The sequence below is a fragment of the Manis javanica genome, chromosome 3, assembly GCF_040802235.1.
Source record: "Manis javanica isolate MJ-LG chromosome 3, MJ_LKY, whole genome shotgun sequence".
NCBI lineage: Eukaryota > Metazoa > Chordata > Mammalia > Pholidota > Manidae > Manis > Manis javanica.
Window position 1 is genome coordinate 11,662,769 of NC_133158.1, and position 20,260 is coordinate 11,683,028.

Genomic DNA, 20,260 nt, shown 5'->3' on the forward strand with positions numbered 1-20,260 from the left:
TGGGACCTCTCATCAGTATAAGAATGTCTTGCACTAACACCCACGGTTCATTAAACTTTCAGATAATTGGCACAAAGTCCAGAGCTTGGATTTTTTTTGCAACCCTCTCAATCCTTTCTCCCAGCTGGACATCTTCATTTCCACTGCTGATTAGTGGGACCTTAACCAAAGCCATGGGACCACACAAGGAAATGCCCCAAAATCTGCCCTGGAAACACAGAAGTTGATTCCAGGTAAAACTGGCTTGGATCCCACATGAGACACATGGGTATTAAAACTCCCTGAGGGCTTGGCCAAGAAGTGGAATCACCTTCACTTGACTACCTATCTGAGACCTGCAACTTTGAATCCACCTCCTTGTTGTTCTGAAATGTCTAAAAAACATCAGTGGATTCATATGAAATTGACAGCTTAATCTGAGTGGCAATGAGCTTTATTTGTGATCCAATGGATACACTAGCTGATTTGACTAACCATACCTATGGCCAGAGAAATATGTAGATATTCGCAACCTACAGATTACAAGACCAAAAAAAAAATTACACTGGATAAAGAACTTAGAAAAATTGCAGTTGAAGCTAGAGAAAAGCAGACTAAAATGCCCAGCGTTTTCCCATGGTGCCAAACTGCAATCCCAATTTTACTTAGAAGTAGGAAAATGAAAATCCAAAGCACCTGCTGTGTGCAAGACATGCATGAAATTACCAAGTCCTCAGCATGCTGGAGCTAAGAGTCAAGTCTGTCATGCAAGACAAAGACACATCAGGATGAAAGCACATAGGAAATGTTTTTATTGTTACCAGTGATAGGGATGGCACGTAGGGGTCAGTAGGGAAGAGTGTGTGCTGTTGGTTTCGTGATGGAAGAAGTTTTCTGCAGTCCATGAGACTTGACAAAGATTACAAACTAGTTGGATGAGGGGGAGGGACTTTTGACTGGAGGAATGGCTTGATCAATAATAGGGGGTGGGGGAATAATACGATATTAAACACTTTTTTTGACCTCCCAGCTTCCTTTTTGGAACCAGCCCTCTCCCATTCATGTAGTCCTGCTGGACTGTCAGTCATGGGGCCCTACCCATAAGATGGTCAAGTGACTCAAGCCAGGCAATCACATTCTCCTCTGGGATTTATTTATGAAGTGAAGTTCTTTTCCTTCCAAAATTTCTAAGTTACGAAGATGTGAGTCTGGTTGATGGTAACCACATTTCCAAAACTGTGAAAGAAATCTGTCTAAAGAATAAAGCTGAATAGATAAGTGGATCCTAGGTATGGAGAGAAAGAAATATAGGAGAGATTTGACTTGACCAAAAGTAAATAAATAAGCCATACATGAAGCTAGACACCCTGTAGACTTTCCAGTGTTGAGTCCCGAATTTCCCTTTGTGCTTGAGAGTTTGTTTTGGATTTCTGATAGTTGTCAAATAAAATGATCTTGACTTGTGTGTAATTTCTACCGCCTCTGTAAAAAAGTTATAAGAACCCATACATGAAAAGATAATTATGAAGTTTAAATAATGTGCAAGCACATAGCTGATGTTTAAGAATGGTTTATTTATTTATTCATAGGATCAAGAAAGGGTAGAATAACTCTGGTAGTACTTTTATACCCATTATTATTTAACTCCAGTTGTTTCCATTTGTAATTGCTGCATAGTAATCTATTATACTGAGGTAACATGAATTATTTAACCAATCTCATATTATTGGACTTGGAATTTTGGGTGGATGTGAATTTTTCTCTCTCATAAGCAATGCTGTGATGATCAGCTCTGCACTTCAATCTTGACATGTATTTTAAATCATTTCTTTTGGATGAAAACCAAGAAATTGATTGTCTTCCTGATGTTTAAGGCAGAAGTTTCTATTTTAAGTCCATATCCTCTGATCTGAGTGAGAAATTTGGATTCTATCTTTGGACTCTACCTAGACCCTACTATCTTATGCTATTGGAGAAAAGATTTCCCCAAAAGATCAACAAGGAGAATTTTCTTCCCAGAGAAGAAAAGAGCAACTCAATTTATTTTAAGGAGGCTGCCATTGAAACATTTACCTTGAAAATGGAGATACTAAGAGGATATCAAAAATTCATTTTAGGCCATATTTAAGTATGCAGAAACTCAGGCTTTAATTTCCAGGGAGAAGTCCCCGAGATGGACACTGATCTGCACAGCAATGTCGGCTTAGCCCCAGCACTGGGCTCTGCACACGCCCAGCATGGGCAGCGTACTTTCTTACTGAGACCCATAAGATGAAGTTCAAAACCATTAGCAGCTCCTCTGGCCACAAACAGAACAAAAAAAACACATAAATTACATGTAATGATGACTTTTTAAGATAACGGAATGCTTTATAGATTTCATCGTGGGGTGTCTCCAGTGTCTGCATTTCTGTTTGTCCGAGAGAAGTAAGATTGGTGCAAGTCTGTGTCCAGCCTGCTTCCTGCTCTTGTTGCCTCCTGGGAGCATCTGCGTAAATCTGGCAGCTCCTTTCAAATCTCCAATTAAACTATTTCCCACAGCCTTCCTTGCATTTTTTTAAAAATTATACTCGTTCTGCAGATTGTTGATTCCAGATTGAAAAAAGGGAAACCAAACTACCCCGGATCTTCCTGATTAGAAGATACAGCTGCTGGGAAGCCCCTTCTGGACCTTATGAAACCTTCATATCTTATGGATTAGCATTGGGGAATGGGCTGGGTGAGGGACTATGGAAATGACAGAATCTATTCATATTAGGTTATATTTATGGAGACTCTCCTGTCTTCCATTCTTCTGACCACCACTCCAAATGCAGCTGAGTTTACGCCAGTGGCCATCTCTGGTTTACAGAAAGAGCTTCCTAAACCATGATGACTCTTCACCTATCCTCAGAGCCATCTCCTACCATTTCCTACACCCGTTTTAGCCAAACTGTACTACACACCATTCCCTAAACACGCTGTATACATTCCTATTTCTGCATAGTTACTGAGTCTCTGCCTGCCACGGAAGGTCCTCCTCACTGTCCCATCACAGCCCGTCAAAATGCGACTCATCCTCAAAGACCCATCTCAAATGCTATCTGTTCCATGAAGTATTCCTTCACCTTCCATACCTTCCATATTCCAGAAGATGTATGGATTCTCCCTCCTTAAACCTCCATAGGTCTGTGTGGAAATATACCTTTGTGTGAAAACCATTACTTCCTTTGCTTCAGTTAGGTGAGGTTTTGTCTGATTCCCTCATTATTAAATATCCAAAGGGCAAGGACTATTTCTCCCGTAGCTCTAGTTCCCTGAAGTCAGTTTTAAAAATGAAATTACCCTGTATGGCCCCGGAAGATGACTGGTTAGCCAGAGACGGGTAAGATTCCTTAAGGGAGGAACAACCTAAGACAGGCACAGTCGCAGGGGGGCCATCAGGTGAGAATTTGGGGATCAACAGAGGTGAGGCTCAGAACCTCACCCCCCCTGCTTTGAGAGAAATCTTCTGCATCCATGGATGTCTTGCTGCCCTTGTCTAGCCTGGATTAATACTTAGTCCATAGGCACACACCTGATCATCTGATCATCTACATTTGCCCTCTTACAGCACTAAACTATGTTTTCTACCTTTATCTTGCATCTACCTACCACTTCAGCATTTTATTAAAAATAAAAATAATAATAATAATAGGAGAAATGTGGGATCAACATATAAATCAAGTACAAAAATCAAACGAATATTCATATTTGACCTGATTGTTTATAGGTCATAATGCATGATCAAAACCGAAAGTTTCTGTGATGACTGCCCTTGTACTGTTCACCATGTAAGAATTTATTCACTATGTAAGAATTCGTTCACCATGTAAGAACTTGTTCGTTATGCTTCAGAAGATTGGAGACTGACGAGAATTAGGCTTGAGATGGATTAATGATTGTACATTGAGCGTTGACCCCCCTCTACTGAATTTTATTGTTGTTAACAACCATTTGATCAATAAATATGAGAGATGCCCTCTCAAAAAAAAAAAAATGAAATTAATGACCCACCAAACTGGTCATCATGGATAGGGTCTGTTATCATCATTCATTCAACACATATCCATTGAGTTCCTACTGTGTGCCAGGAACTGTGATTAGCATGGGATGCACACAGCAAATGTGTATTCCATAAGAAACACAGGAAGAATTCTCAAAAATATAGAATATGCATCATCCAGTTCTGGGTCTATAGATACTGAATATAGTATCCATTAGGACTGCTACACTTTAAGCATCAGGATCTCGAAAATCCCAGCAAATTTCATTGGTTTTAAGACAATGCCTTAATTGTCTTAAGAAGAAACTTAGCTTGCTCTTTCACATGTTGGACCCTAATTCTTTTCAAATACTACCTATAGTATGCATACTATGATGTACAGGGAGAGTCTACCCAACTACAAGATCTTTTGGCACTTTGTTATGCACTTTGTCCTGATTAATCAGGACTGAAAAAATCAGTCATTTTGTAAGAGGGAAATGAAATCAAAATATAGTACACACATCATCCCCACAGTCTTTGCTCCTGAAAAATGTGAACTTTGGCCCTAATTCATTCCTTTTCTTGAAAGGAGGCATTTATCATTGTGCTTCCTCAAGATGAATTCAAATTTTTAAACCTCTGAAACATCATTTCAGCCTCTGTTTATTGAAGCCGATGTGTTTTCTGGTTGTGGGAGGTCATTTGACAAATGTGCAGTCAGAAAACTGAAGAATTACTGTTGAATAAGAGCCATTCTTTTAAAGATTTGGACATGAATTCTGCCTGAAGAGAAGTTGAGAAATGGTAATAATTCTGTTTTCAAAATTCAGATAATTTCTAAATGCTTTTAAAAGAAGAGAAACCTCTTTTCTACTGTGCCTAATACAATAAAACAAATTCCACCAAGACTTTATCCTCTTGCTGATATAAAGTAATTTGATGATAGACTATATGAGAATGGATTCTTGCAGCCCCGACCAGCAGAGGGAGCAGCCCAAGCGGCGCAGCCTGCACTCTCTCCCTGCCCGTCCTCAGCTGCCCTCCTCTGCCCTCCACCGGCGCCAGGGATCTCTTTCCCCTTCCTTCTCCTTCTCCACCCACCTTCCTCCACTGCCCACAACAAACCACAGGGGCCCCTCGCCCTCCTGCCAGTCCCTATTGTTCTGCACCCCTCTCTCCTGTCTTTCCCCCTCCCATCCACTCCCCGTTTCCCCCTCAGTTGCCTCTTGCCTGGAGTTTTGGCTTTCACCCCCTCTAGTGACCAAAAACTTGACCACTCAAAGTCCAGCTCTCCAGACACGGATACCAGTGTGACCAAAGGTGGATTAAACGTCACTCTCAACCATCCGGCTGCTTATGCATGGAAAGTAGTTTTCGCAATTACAGGGAGTTGGCAGTATCATCAGGAAGAGAGGCGAATCAGTTTAGAAGATGCTCAAGGAGAATGGTGCACATACCACATCTCAGAAGGGAACTGTCCCATGAGAATTATCACTTTGGCTGGACAACTGATGCCATCTTCAAAGCCTTTGCCATGATCATTGACAAACGAAGAGGACATCAGCAGCTTCATGACCAATAGCACAGCTGCCAGTGGAGCCCCAGTCACCCTGAGGCTGGTGGTCCCTGGTCCACTAGTCCATGTGGCTCTCTCATTGGGAAAGGTAGTTGCACAATCAAGGAAATAGAGTCCAGGGTCTCAGGTCCAGGTGGCAGGGGATATGCTCCCCACCTCAGCTGAGCAGGCTGTCACTAGCATCATTGAGAGTGTGAAACAGATCTGTGTGGTCATGTTGAAGTCCCACCCACAGGGTGTGACCATCCAGGACCTGCCCAAGCCGTCCAGTTCTCTGGTCATCTTTGCAGGTGGTCGGGACAGGTACTGCACAGGCAGTGACAGTGCGAGCTTTCCCCACACACCACCCCGTTCATGTGCCTGGAGAGACACCTCTGGGGGCCTCTACCACTCAGGGACAGCATGCCCATCCACAGCCAGGTCTGACCAGGCTGCACCAGTTGACAAAGCAACCATCTCATCTTCCTGTGATGCAGGGCAATACTGAATTCAGTGCGGGCTCGGGCGCCTCTGCTCAGACCACTTCTCCTGAGCTCACCAGTCCAAATGATCAGATTGACTACATAATCGGGTGGCAAGGCGTCAAAATCAGTGAGATCCATCAGATGTCTCAGGAGGTGCAGATCAAAATTGTAAACCTAATGGGAGGATCAACTGATATACAGATTACCATCATGGCATCTCCTGCCAGCATTAGCTTGGCTGAATAGCTAATCAATGTCAGGCTTTCCTCAGAACCAGGTGGCATGGGAAGCAGCTGAAACAATGCAGATTCATCCATGATCCCTTTCTGCTGTTCACCACCACCTACAAACTATCTGTGTAGTTTCTGAGCAGTTCGCGATTCCAGGTTTTAAATAGTTTGTGAATTTTCAGTTTCTACACACTTTATCATCCACTCATGATTTTTTAATTAAAGCATTTTAATTCCTTATAAAAAAGAATAGATTCTTGGGGTGAGTGGAAGTTGTCAACTTATTTTCTAAAACAAATGGAATATTCCTGGAAGAAAAAATTCCCTGGCTGGACAAGTTGAATCCGCCGACATCCTAGAACAATTCCCTTGCTTATATATTAGTTTCCTTCAGTGGAAAATTAGCTTCTTGAAGGAAGGACTGGTTTTGGTATCTGAAGAACCAGCACTAACTAGGACAGCAACCAACACAGACAGGAGTTTAGTAAGTGCTTATTAAAGGACTGGACCCCAAGCTCCGATTGCATATAGCTCTTTAACTAGAATTCCGACCCCCATGTCCACTTGACTTTCAGTTTATGCCAGTCATACATGTATCTGAGAGTTTTTCATGTTGCCGTATTTCCTGGGATAGCCAGACAAGTGGGTCTTTCGGTTGTGATTCAACTCAAAATCTTCCTAGCTGATTTCTTTTTCTACTTATTCAACCAAATTGCTCCAACAGGCCTTCGTTTTCATTAAAATGCCACTTCTAACTATGCTTTTTTAATATGTGCCTTTGACTACCTTTTTTGCTACAAGATTATTCAAAGTCTTCTCTCCTGTCTTAAGCATTGTTCTTGCAGCAAAGATTGATGCCTGCTGACTTTGAGTAAGGCATTATGCTAGGCACAGCCACATAAGCCTGCATCTCTCCATCCTGTTTTAGCCTCTCATTTAACAGTTTATCTCTCCAAAACAGAAATACTTTCCTTCCCCAAAGCTCATGAATTAACAGAAGAGGTCAGAAATTAAATGCTATCTCATCACCCCTGTGTTGAAATACAGAATCCTTACTGGTTTGTGAAAGTAAGAAATAGGAACCCATTTTTCCCATCTAAAATTGAACAACAGCTAAGTTGAAGTGAAGGGATAGACTTAAATTAGAAAGGCTATATTAAATCAGCCCAAATCAAAGCTGATTTCACTCCAGGAATTGAATGCATGGAAAGGTGTAATTATAGAAATTTGGTATTCTGCTACCTTTATGCATATTCACTTTATGAACTTAGACCTCCAAAAGCCTCTTAGGACTGCTTCTCCATTTTTAATAAGTATTGAGAATGAGGCACTTCCTAAAGGAATTAAAGGAAGGAGTTTTTTTTTTAAGCTTAGCAGCAACCAAAAACAAAGAAGCAGCTCTTCAGCTGGTTTTTGTGTGTGTGCTTTAAGAGTACTACAAACCTTTGGGGGGTCAGCAAAGAAATTTTGGCTTAGCAATTAGAGGGACAACTAATCTATCAGAAAAAAAATTAAGTATGTATTGCAACTCCTAAATAGTATCAGCGGGGTCTCTCTGCAGTTGCTGGAAATACTCATCTTGGGAAAAGGAGGGGCTTTCAGAGAAATCCCAGGAGATTTGGTAACAGAGAGCCTGGAGCTACCAGCTGGATCATGCATGTCACAATACCAGTCAACTGAAGGGAGAGCTGGGACTTAGCTCAGACTAAGCAAGCACTCACGCCTATGCATTCTGCGGGCTCCCAATCTCAGAACTCTGCTCCGTGAGGTTTCATCACACTTCAGGGAGCTTATTAAAGAATGTCAGGCCTGTTGAGAGGCTGGTTTTGTATGCCATTTCCCCCACCCCCAAAATTAAAATTAATGCTGCAAACCCCTCAATTCCATGAATCTTCAAGGATGTAAAACTACTGATAAAGACATAATGAGTGCTGTGAGCAGCTTTGAAGTCATTCCTTTCTTCACCCTCTGTCTTACTAGTAGGGCCCAGAGAAGTTGTTAGTTGCCCAAAGTCAGACAGCTTTTTTATGAAAGCTCCTTTTTCACCCAGCTCGTCTGAGTCCACGAAGGAAGTCTAACATGTGGGTCAAGCTTATTTTGGCACCCTGCCGTCCCATTGTCCCACATCAGTCTGGTTCAGGGCAGAGGCCATATGAAGAATATATGTGCTGTGCTGGGAACTGTTTTGTTCTCAGTTACCTCAAAACAGTAGCTGACTTGGAGATGGGATGCCTCTTCCAAAGTTGGATTAGATTGAACTTTATTTTGCCAAGAACATTTAAGATGTATGAGGTTTCAAGCTCCCAGGTGGGTGCATCAGTTGGTGAAGCCATTAGTTGAATGTCAGGGCCTTTTTTTCCCCTCTTAGAATCTGGACTCTTTTCTTTCCCTGCTGTGCATGATGAAATCTGAAATATTTATGTGGGCTTTATAATGACTATTTAGCATTTAATGCACCTGATATTTGCCCAAGTGCTTAACAATCAGCGTTCATTAACAGGAAAATAACTGCTAGAAAATCTGTGCTGTGATATTTAGGGAGCAAGTACCTTTGGGGCTTCATAGGGTGTCCCTGGGAACTGTGTTGGAGCCAATGATTCGGGAGTGAAAATCATTGGCCAAGTTCTGCCTGAGGCCTCATACTAAAACTATCTCCCTAGTTTACTAGATTTCATTCCAATAATCCTGAAGGATACCATGATATTATGCATTTCATTCACTCATCAAGCACTTATTAAACATCAACTAGGTGAAAAGGCTCCTCCCATGATGCCTTGGGTCTGGCCTTAATGGAATTAGTGGTTCTCAGTGGCAGGGGCCAGGGGAAGGGAGGCAGGTAGGGGAATCTGGCCATGTCTAGAAACATTTTTGGTTGTCATTGCTGGAGGGGGTGCTACTGGCATCTAGTGGTAGAGGCCTGGGCTGCTGCTGAACATCCTGGGATGCACAGGACAGGCTAGCAGAACAAAGAGTTACCTAGTCCAAAATGTCAGTTGTGCTGAGGAACCATGTTGTAAGCCTTATCTCTCTGGTTTATAATTGTTAGGTTACATATCAGCCTCTCCCACCATATTGTAGGATCTTTGAGTGCAGACTATTTATTTTCATTGTATCTCAGCACCTAACACATGACAGAGAACTCAGTATATAGTGTTGAATGAATTATTGAAGATGTATCCTATCCCTTAGAAACCCCATGATTTCAGGGGTGAACATAGGTAAACAGGAGATTTAGGGATAAAATGTGTCTGGTCTCTTCTAAGGTACAGTCAGATAAGAGCTATTGCGTGTGACCTTGTAATTTATCATCCAAGCAGATACACTTTTGAGAATGCAGGTGAGCACTTTCAGATGATTATGGCACAGCAACAGGTGAAACCCTCCAACAGGCCTGCCCTACACAGATCAGGGCACATTGCTGGTAACCCTGGCTGTGGTCCACACTTCACTGAGCACCCACTGTGGAGGAGGTGCCAATCTTCCTGGAATCTGCCACCACACACAAGCTAGGCTAGACTTACACCGAGTTTCATGGGTAGCTGGAGAAGTTTACTTTGCATGGTACAATGTAAAACGTTAGTAAAAGTAAATTAATAAATGAACAAATGAATGAATGATGAATAAGTAAGTAAGTAAATAAATAAATAAATGAATAAACAAAACCTTGTTAGAAGCTTTCCAGGCTGCCATTTCATGCCCACCCTATGCCAGCTGACTGCTCTGAGGCCAGCAACTTTCTCTTCTGCTTCTTGAACCTCCCCCCACCAGCCTCTCTAAGCCTTTCAAGTTTTCCTCCTTCCAAGATTGCCCTGCCTCCGTTTTTAGCACAAACATGGAACACTCTCTCAGCTTGCATCCCTGCGCCCGTTAGCCTTGCTCAATCACCAAGGGATCATCCTTGTGTAGGAACCAGTTAGGGACTGGAAATGAAAATAACCTTTCCAAGATGTGGTTCTCATGGCTCCAAGCTACAGTTGGAGTTCCTGCAATGCTCTGGCTACAGATGGATGTCAAGATTAACCCTACCCAGGACTGTATGGAAAAGCTTTGCAGAAGAAACAATGTTCAACAGACTTTGTTGTCAGTTTTTCAAAGGATATTTAATCATCAAGACTGTGGAAACATGGCAGAAGGCCTGGGCCTCATGTTCTCTGGGCAAGTAGAATTGTCTTCAGCCACAAGCATACCTTGTGTGTTGGGGATGGGGTGGGGAAGGAGGGACTCAGAATGATCTTATACAGAAACTTACTAAAGAGATCTTATAGAGAAACTCACATATATAACTCATATGTGGTTTGTGACCTTCTCCAAGCCTAGGCTTTGAAAGAAAGACTGATGCTTCAAGTTAACTTTCTATTTTCCTTTTTCTGTTTCTAGAAAAACTAAACTCTATTTTGCTAAAAACCAGTTGTTTACAATGTTTAGTGCAGTTATTGTGAAAATAACTGCCTACTTCACAATGATCCAAAGCATCGTGGTTTTATTATAAGCAGATATTAGAGACGAAGTTACTATCATTAAATTTAATAACTTCCTTTATCCTGTAATACCACCTGACACATAACTGCAGTAGCGAAATCCCCAACTGAGACTGTCATATACCATCTCTTCCTAGACTAGATTAACATCCTCGCCACAAGATGAAAAGCATCCATCACCCTTGTATAGGTTTAGAGATTTCACTGCTTTGTATGTGTTTGATATCACGTGGGCCTTTCAGAATAAAATGTTACTGGTACTTGATATATTCTATTTCAGTTGGCTTTCTGCAAGGACATGAAACAAACACCAGATGGTGATTTGTATAAGGATAAGGGAACTGGTGCTAATTTTAGAAAGTTCTTGGCCATTTTGCTAACCCAATAAGAAGGGAATTCTCATTTGGAATGACTTTCGAAGTTTGAAGAAACAGCTGTCTGATTTTCTTAAACTGTGCCATCATTCTGCTTAACAGTCAGGCCGGACCATAGTATTCCATGCATAGAAGACATGTTCTCCAAATGTTTTTTCCAAATGATTGGTCAATATATTGACCAAGACAATGGACAGTCCTTTCTATATGCACTCTACCCCTAAATGCTATGATTTTCAGCTAGTCAAACTGGCTGCACCAGTTTTTAATCTCTGGTCTAAATTGTCAGGTGGGAGATCTCACTGAAAAGGCTTACTGGTGAGGAGAATTACATGTAAGGTGTCATGATGCAAAGTTTGGGCAACTCCAGGCCTGGTTGCAATTTGTAAGGCAGATGGCTATGCTAATACAGTTCTCACACTCAGCTGCAAGGTAAACTGTGAACCAGGGAGCAGCAGGTGTCTGGGTAAATGCAATGCTTAAATACTGTCTGCATGTTTACAGTTTGCTCTTAGAGACCGAAATCTTCCTAACTGAATTCAACAAACAGTTATGGAGAAATCATTATATGTAAAACACTTTGCTAGGCACTGAGACCCAGAGAATGTTAAATTATAGAGTCCTAGCTTTAGGTCAGTTTGGCTCACTGGATCCGGGGCTGTAATGAGGGAAAAGCAAATATGGTATAGGAAGAAATAAAGAACAGGAGATGGAATTCAACCAGAGAAACTTGGAATTTTTTTTTTTGAGGAGCTGAAGTCCAGTGTGAAAACAAGAGCTGGGTTTCTGTGGGCAAAGCTGGTGGGAAACTTCTTCCATGAGTAGAGAAGTGGAGTGAACAGCCAGACACAGAAGAGACAGAGGGGTGTGTGCATGCATGAGGGCGGGTGTGGCGTGAGGGAGGGTGCGTGAGTGTGCATGTGTGAGGAGGGAAAGTGTGTTAGGATCAGAGTATTAAAGGTGGAGGAATTAGTACGAGATGAGGCTATTAAAGGGTGCTTGAGCCTAATTGTGGAGCACAGACATTCATTCTATAAAAGATCTCTGACTGCTCCTGTGCCTCTGCCTCAAAAAAATGTTCTCAAGGCAGATGAATTCTATGCTGAATTCTAAGGAAGTTTTCAACTGGAGAAGGGTATTAGCAAACCTGCACTTTAAAAAGCTATATGAATAAATACTGTGCTGGTAATGGAGGTAGGGTGGGATGGGGTGGTTGGCAGATGAATGTAATAGTCTGAAGAGGAAGCAGTAAGAGTCTAATCATAACATCACCCCTGTCTTGAGCACTGATTTCATGTCAAGCGTGAAACCAAGGGCTTTGCATGCATTACTGATTTAGAACTCACAGAAATCCTATGAGCTAAGTGTGTTTATTCCCATTCCGAGTGAGGCCCAAGGTAAGTAGCATGGATGGTGAATGGCTGAGCCAGAAGTGAAGCCAGAACTGTCGGATCCAGGGCCTGGGCTGGCAGCCACCACCATACACTGTCCCCAAGGAAGGCTGGAGGGGAAGAATGGGAGGAGCTTCGGGAGGCTCCCCGTGTAGCATCCAGCCGAGCTGTTCCCTGCAGGTGGAGGAAGAGGTTAGGGGGAGAGACACTGGCTCTTTTTCAAACAAATTAAACTGGAGGACTGGAAGACATCCACAGGTGGAGAACAGCAAAGAGATGGCGTATGGATCAAAATTCAGAGGAGAGAAAGGAGTGAAAAGAGAAGTTATAACCTTACAAACTCCCATATTTCAGGGATTAAATGAAGAAAGGGCTCTCAAAGAAAACACAAAGAACTTAGGGTAGTAGTATTGACCATCAGAAGATCTCCCAGCTAAAAGATTTTGAAATAAAAAAAATGAGAGGTTTTCCCTAACTATCCCTAGCTTAAAAGAAAATTTAGAAATACAGTGGTACTTTTTTTTCATGTATATAATTGTATCTGGGTAAACAGAGCCCCAACATGTATCCTGATGAAATAACCACCCAAGACCCTGACCGACCTGTGCCCCAAAACTGCGTGAGTTCGGGGGGGCGGGTCCACCAAGCCGACACACTGAGCTGGTAGAGTTTGCTATTAGTAGGCATCCTGCTCTTCCCTCTGCCTGGAGGGCTCTCTCCAGACACCCACATGCTGGTTCCCTGTATTCCTCAGGGCTTTACTCAAAGCCTATCTTCTTAGTAAGGTTTCTCTGGTCACCTACCAACATTCCACCCCCTATCCCTCTTCCTCTCATTGTTTTTTCTCCATAACACTTAACCACTATCCAAACCATTACCCACTTTACTCATTTACCCAGCTCCTGCACAGGAAGTTACATTTGCAGGGGCAGGAATTTTGCTTTTGTCCACCATTCTATCCCCAGTACATAGAAGACCCATGGTGGAAAGTGAATGAATGATCAGTGATGTTTCCTGAGTTTGTGTTTCTTTTGGTGTTTTGTATTGTGCTGGTCTATCTACCTAACTTTCCTATTTCTCATGCATAAGTAATTTGAAATTCTTTCTGATGTTGATGCCTCATCTAGCTATAAGAACAAACAGACAAACGTAAAACGTGTTGTCTGTCGTTTTAAGGAAGAACACTCTGGTATTTCTCCTTAGTTTTGAATGTGAAGTGAGGCAGGGGTGGGATGAAATGAAGGACGGCTCCATTTTTAAATTATTAAAAATGAATTATGAATTTTCATTTGAAAGGTCTTCACATTCATGCTTATAAATAGCAATTATATGACCCAGTTGAGGTAGGAGCTGTTTAATGGCTAAGGTGAAATTAGTCTTCACATCCGTTTCGTTTTTAGAAACAAAGAAGTTGGTGGATATTAGAAAAAGAAAGCTATTTGATTACTTTTTTTCATGAGCAAAGTTCATTAAAACCTCTTTAGAACAGAAATCACAATTTTGAGAAAGTCTCACTTGTCTTACAGAAAATACATGTGTATTGGTAACACGCAAGTGATTTAGCAAACACAACAGAACCTGAGAATAACACTGCATTTCATCCCCAAATTCATGGAATTAAGTGCCCTGGGCAAGTAAAAATGTAACTTAGAAAAATACTTTAATAACTGTTCATTGCTTGTAGCAATACAAATCCCAAACCAGGCACGGCCTGTGGGAAGTGAAATAGCAGTGAAGGTAGATTTCAGGATAATGTGGAAGGAAATACCCACAAAAGCCGGGCACACAGTGCAGTATAAGGGCCGCAAAGGGAGAAGTTCTCCTGGGAAGCTGTCGCTTAGCTTCCAAGAAGCTCAAGCATCAACCTAATGCAAATGTCAACATTTAAATTAACACAATGTGAAAACTTCAATTTAGTGACCACTTAGCCAATGTCTGTCCTGAAAAACCCATAGGTTGTTCCCATTTTAGTCAAGTGGATTGGCATCCAGCATTCAGTCTCACTTCCAGAAATGCTTCACCTCTGCCACCAGTGATCTGCTTTGGGAATTCATTCTTGACAAGCAAGTCTCCTTGTTAAACAATTCTGGCCTATGTCTTATATACCCGGATATAATAATGCTAACATATTTATTGAACACTTAGTGTATATCTGACATGTAATGAGAGTTTCGTGTAAGTTACATCTCATTTAATCCTCCCAAAATTTTGTGAGATAGGTAATACCCCTATTTTATTTTACAGACAGGGAAACTACGGTTGAGAGGGTTTAAGGATCTTGGCTGAAGTCACACAGTGAGTCAGCATTGAAGAATCTAAAACTGACTTCAGAGCTATAGCAATTAACCCCTATGTTCTACTGCCCTTCTAAAGAATGAAAACCAAAGAGATGGTAAAATGGTCAAGGAGGGACTCCCAAGGGGTGTGTTTCTACCACTGTCCTGAGTATGATCAGAAAAGCTATGTACTAACCCAGAAAAAAGACTCATCCAGTCTCTGCTCCAGCTTGACACTTCATCAGTTACTTCAAGGGAGCAATAGGTTGAGGACTACTCTTTTGAAACCTTTGGGTAAGGTGGGAGTTGGGGCATGGGGTTGTTGCCAAAACCAAACCAAACCAAACCAAAAAACCTCGTGGCCATTTTAAGCCAGCAACATAGCAGAGTACAGTGTATATGCGTTTGATGTAAGATAACTCAACAATATGTGCTTATCAAAAAAAAAAAGGTAGAAGCTTACAAAATGTGCACATATACATTTTGAATGAAGATGTAGACAGAAAAAAATTCCAGTCCACAGGCAGTCGTACAGCCACCGCATCAGAATGCATCAGCGGAGCAGTATACGTCTCAGCTCCCTTATGTCTCTCACAGTGAGAGCATCTCCCTGCATGGAAGCAATTCCAGTGTTCAAAGGTACACAGTTTTCATGCATGGCCTCTAAACATAAGACCTTACACATGAACAAGGCAAGACCACGGCTCGCTATGGGAGACTTGAAAGGCTTGTCAGAGATATTTCAACTTTTGGTGATTTTCTCATTACAAAAGGATTTTAGACTCCATCGCCACTTGTGTATGGTTCTCATATTTTCAACACATTTTTAAAGGTTATTGTTACTGCAAGTGTGGATTTCCTTTTAACTTAAGCTACACACAGTTACCTTGATGGTACCATAATTTGGCTTCCACGGGCTCTGAAAATCATCAAAACAAAATACTTGCAAAATGTTTATTTCCCAGGCTCAAGACTGTTTGCCACAGTGCATACATGGAACGGGGTCGATCCCAGAGCTATGCAACCAGGAGGTTGCATACTTACCTCTTGAACAAGATGCAGGTTTCTTTGTGCTCTTAAAAAAGCACTTTCTATTTAGCTTCATTTTTGTAATAGTGAAAGATTTTTTTTTAAAGAAGTAATATGAGCAGCACTTAACAGGGGCAGCTTTGCAAACTGGTATAAGATTATTACATATTCAGCTAATTTCTGCAAATTTGTCTGCAATCAGGGTTTTCTTTGTGACTAAGAATATCTTACATAGAGCCTTCACTCTTTTAATGGTTCATTTCTTTCTCTCATAAACAGGATACAATATGGCATATAATATGGCTATGTGCCCACATAGCATAACCACTCAAGACCAGATTCAAATAATATCCATTTTAGCTAGGTCCATATTATTGGACTTTTGTCTAATGATACTAGTCTTAATCTCCTGATACTCAGGTCCACAAGTTTCACCAAGCAGCCAATTTAAAAAAAAAGAAAAAAAATGGCATATGCATATGTGTTTCTTCTTTATTAATATAAGATTTTTACTCTGTATGCTTTATAGCTATTAATATAACACTGGAATAACTGCCACAGTTAAAAAGATATATATGTGACACAGTTCCAGTAAGACATCACCTTAGCAAAGCCTTAATGATTGGGTCCCCAGGCTCTGGAGTCAAACCAGGTTTGTGTCCTGCTTCTACCACTTGCCAACTGGTGACCTTGGGCAGTTTACTTAACCTCTCTGTGCCTCCACATCCTCACCTGTTAACTGATGGTAGTAATAGTACCTACCTTATCATTGAGAAGTAAGTGAGGTTAACATTTAGCACAGTGCCTGATATGTAAAAATTAATAAATGTTAGAAGACAAAAAGTAGGAAGAAAGTTATCTGAAAATTGAACTGGGAAAATCAGACCTACGTATATGAAAATTAGACTGAATGGCAATATGTGCAAAATGGAGTGGGAAAGTCTTTGAGACCGGGACGAAGGAGAGCCCTGGATGGTGGAATAGACGGGGAAGTCTTTATGGAGCAAGACTCACGTAGGCTCAGACTGTGCTTCTCAAAGTCTGTGGACCAGCAGCCCTGGCATAACATGAAAGCCTGTTAGAAACGCAGACCCTCAGGCCTTACTCCAGACCTCCTGAGTCAGAAGGTGCATTTCAACAAGAGGCTCAGGATCTCCAGGGCACATAAAGTGGGGAAGCCCTGCTCTGGGATGTACCTTGCTTCTCAAAGCGTTCAGACCTGCCATTATCTCCTATCACACACATCAGCACTTAGGAAAGAGTAGGATCGGGGAGAGGGAGACTAACCTTCCAAAAACTCCCACTGCAAAAAACTGAGTGTTAGGTTCTGACAGTTATATGTTGGAAATATGATAGAACTGACAAAAATAAGTGGTATCAGCTAAATACAGCATGAAACATAAGTTATGATTCAATTAATATTTATGCCCAGACAGGGTAAAAATCACAAATATTTATTTCATCCAGACTGAAAATGAAAACCAAAAAAGCATATGATCACTCTGTTTGAGAGAGTTTAGGCAGAAGTCCCTGGTACCCTCAGGCTTTCCAAACACATGTGCTCTCCTAGAATACAACATTTCAATTCCGTGTGCCTCTCGGTCCATTCTCTTCACACACACACCAAACAACAACACAAGGTCTCGATGCATTAGGTACACAGCACACATTGCAGACAGACACAAACACACCCAGACTCACCCACATGTTGCTGCTTTTTCATGTCGGCCTTCCTTCTGTCCTTAGGCATCTGCTCAAATCTTGCTTGCAGCAGACACAGAATCTTTGATCTGGAAGAAAGTTATAGGGAGTGGGATAAGGACATAGGAAACCAATGGTGAAAATAATTATCACTTATCAGGTGCCTACTTGTGCAAGCTGTTACCCCCACAAGTTACCCATTCTTTTTGCAAAAATTCTCTAAGACAATCAATTCTCTCCCATTTCAATTGAGGAAATGAAGGCTGACAAGGTCACATAATGACCAAAGGCTATGTAACCAAGAAGAGGCGTAACTGAGACTTGAACTCAGGTCTGTTTCTCTCCAACCAACCGAGTAAAGCCAACATCTAAAACTCCACTAGCCATCTTTCTGAGGAATGGCTTCTAATTTGTAATTCAAATGTAATATTTTTCCTTACTTTCACTTGGTATGATGAGGAGGGAAATGGCAAAGGAATTTCTGAAGTCAGAGTGGATTTAAGCTATGGCTGGTGAAGTGCACGGTAATTTCCTCCTTGGTATTTTAGAACTTCTTCATTTTAACCATCTGTTGCAGGCTGACAGATGGGTTGATGTATGACAGAATAATGGGTCTTCAATTCTAGAAAGACATAAGGAATGCTTGAAAAATAGCAGCTCTTTTCATGAACCTAACTGTGCTAACACCTCTTGCTCACTTGCAAAAAAAAAAAGTTGGTGGGAGGGAAGTGTGAAATATAATCATAATCATTCCCCTAAACAGAAAGTTTCTCGTAATTGCCAAAGGTCAAATCCAGTAAAATATGCTTATTCTAAAATTATGTTAACGTTTTCAAATTCAGTCGTTTAAAAGAATATATGGGGGAAAGGTATACATAAAGAAAATAATAAAAATGAACCCTAAAAAAACCCTTCTTCCATCCCTATGTTCTATACATTTAATTTTCTTTTTTATAGGCAGCCAGTGTTATGAGTTTCTTGTATGTGAGATAACTCAGGAAACATGCAGATTTTTGAAATCCAAATGATTTTCCCTCCAAGTGACCCCTTCAAATGTGAAGTCTCTGTCCTTTCTTCTTGCATATCTCATAGTGGATATATATATGTGAGAAGCACATATATGGTCAGTGTTTGGCTAGGCACTAGGACACAGGTGGTTAAGACTGACCAATCCCCAGGAAACTTAAAATCCATTGAATGAGACCAAATGTGGACAGAATTTAAATAGCACCTACTATGTGTTTTCTGAGAACATAGCAATGATCAAAGAACTCATTGATCATAGCAGGGGCTCATTTTCCCCAGGCAGAACTTCTTCAAATAGCCTTACATGTCTTAGCACAATTCTTTCCCAGTCTCGCATTGCACACAGATGAAATATTCACACACGTATGCATGTGCATGCTCATGTGCATGCACACACACACACACACACACGCACACTCACACAACAGGTTGTTGCCAAATAGGCTTAAAGCTCTACACACAGAGAATCATTGGCTCAAACTTTAGACTATGTTAACAAAATTGTGGTCGTATGAATTTAACCTCAGCAGACTGAATCTGTTTTCAAAAGAACAGAATGAAAAACAAATCGAGTCATTACAGCTGAATTTATGGTCAGATGTCCTTGATCCTGACAAATCTGGGCCATGACACTTGAAGATTTCATCGCCTTATCACCATCAGCATCCCAACCATTAATGCAACAATTAAAATAGTCCGGTCTCTGTGCTTAACATTTTTAATTTTAATCTTTACAATAATCCCGCAAAGTAGGCATTCCTATTCCATGTTACAGATGTGACCACTATAAGGCTCACAGGGTTTTAAAATCCATGATCAGATTTGCATTATTGTATTATTTCTAGCTATGCTTATCAATTCTTACATGCCCTATCTAGATCTCAGTAGTATAGAATAGTAAATTAACAATAGGATTATGTTTTCAAAGGAGTATTTGACAGCCTGGATTTATCTCGGGAGTTTCTTCCCACTCTTATTATTACATAATTCTGGGGGAGGATGAAGTACATTCTTTCCAGTTCCTTGTGTGGCACAGGCCAGTCTAGGGGGACAGGGAAAGCTGCACAGGTCTTATTGTATCCAAGATTGTTTTTTTAGGTTTGTCCCTTGGGTGCTTCTCAAAACAGATTCATGTTGAAAATTAAATATGCCACAAAATGGCTTATCTGGAAGGCCTATGAATTAGTGACAAGAGGAAGCTTTGGGCTTTTCTCTGCTTCCTGCTTACTCCTTGCCCAAAAAGAATGCATGTTGACATTGATCAGGACCAAGATTTATTGGGCCATGCTGCTAGCAGGAGGTCTAAGAGAAGGGCATGCCTGCTTGTTTATTGGGAATTTCGGTGGCCAACGTGTCTCCTGAGGCTGTTGGCTCTCTATATTTGCACACCTGCCAACCTCTCTCTTAGAAAGCCAAGCAATAAACAAAGTGGGCCCAGAAGTAAAGGGTCTGAGTTGGACCTGTTTACAAATCTAAATATTGGCAGAAGAGTCTTCCTGCCTTTCTGGACCTCAAACTCTAGAAGTTTGTAAGCCTAGGGAAACAACCAGGGTTAAATGTTTCTAAGTGAGCTGGTAGCTTATGCAGAAAATGCTATTCCTTCCAAATGGTTGGTTATTGGTTTTGACACATCATCCCGTAAATACAGGAAACAAGTAAGAGGCCCATGTCTTAGACCCAGGGGTGAAGCAACTGCTAAAACCAGTTTGGATGTCTTAAAAATAACTGGG

The 20,260-nt window shown here is 41.2% G+C and overlaps 1 protein-coding gene, 1 long non-coding RNA gene and 1 pseudogene across 3 annotated transcripts in view; 2 read left to right on the forward strand and 1 right to left on the reverse strand.

The window, feature by feature from the left end:
* The window catches only part of SYNPR (synaptoporin), a 265,051-nt gene that overhangs the window by 229,427 nt on the left and 15,364 nt on the right, over positions 1 to 20,260 (forward strand). The window lies entirely within an intron of this gene.
* LOC108389554 (poly(rC)-binding protein 2 pseudogene) lies at positions 4,943 to 6,322 on the forward strand (annotated as a pseudogene).
* LOC108389631 (uncharacterized) lies at positions 12,459 to 17,750 on the reverse strand. Its single transcript, XR_001851307.3, has 3 exons — positions 17,673 to 17,750; positions 17,505 to 17,593; positions 12,459 to 12,672 (listed from the first exon to the last, which is right to left on the reverse strand). It is a non-coding gene; the product is annotated as an uncharacterized lncRNA (long non-coding RNA).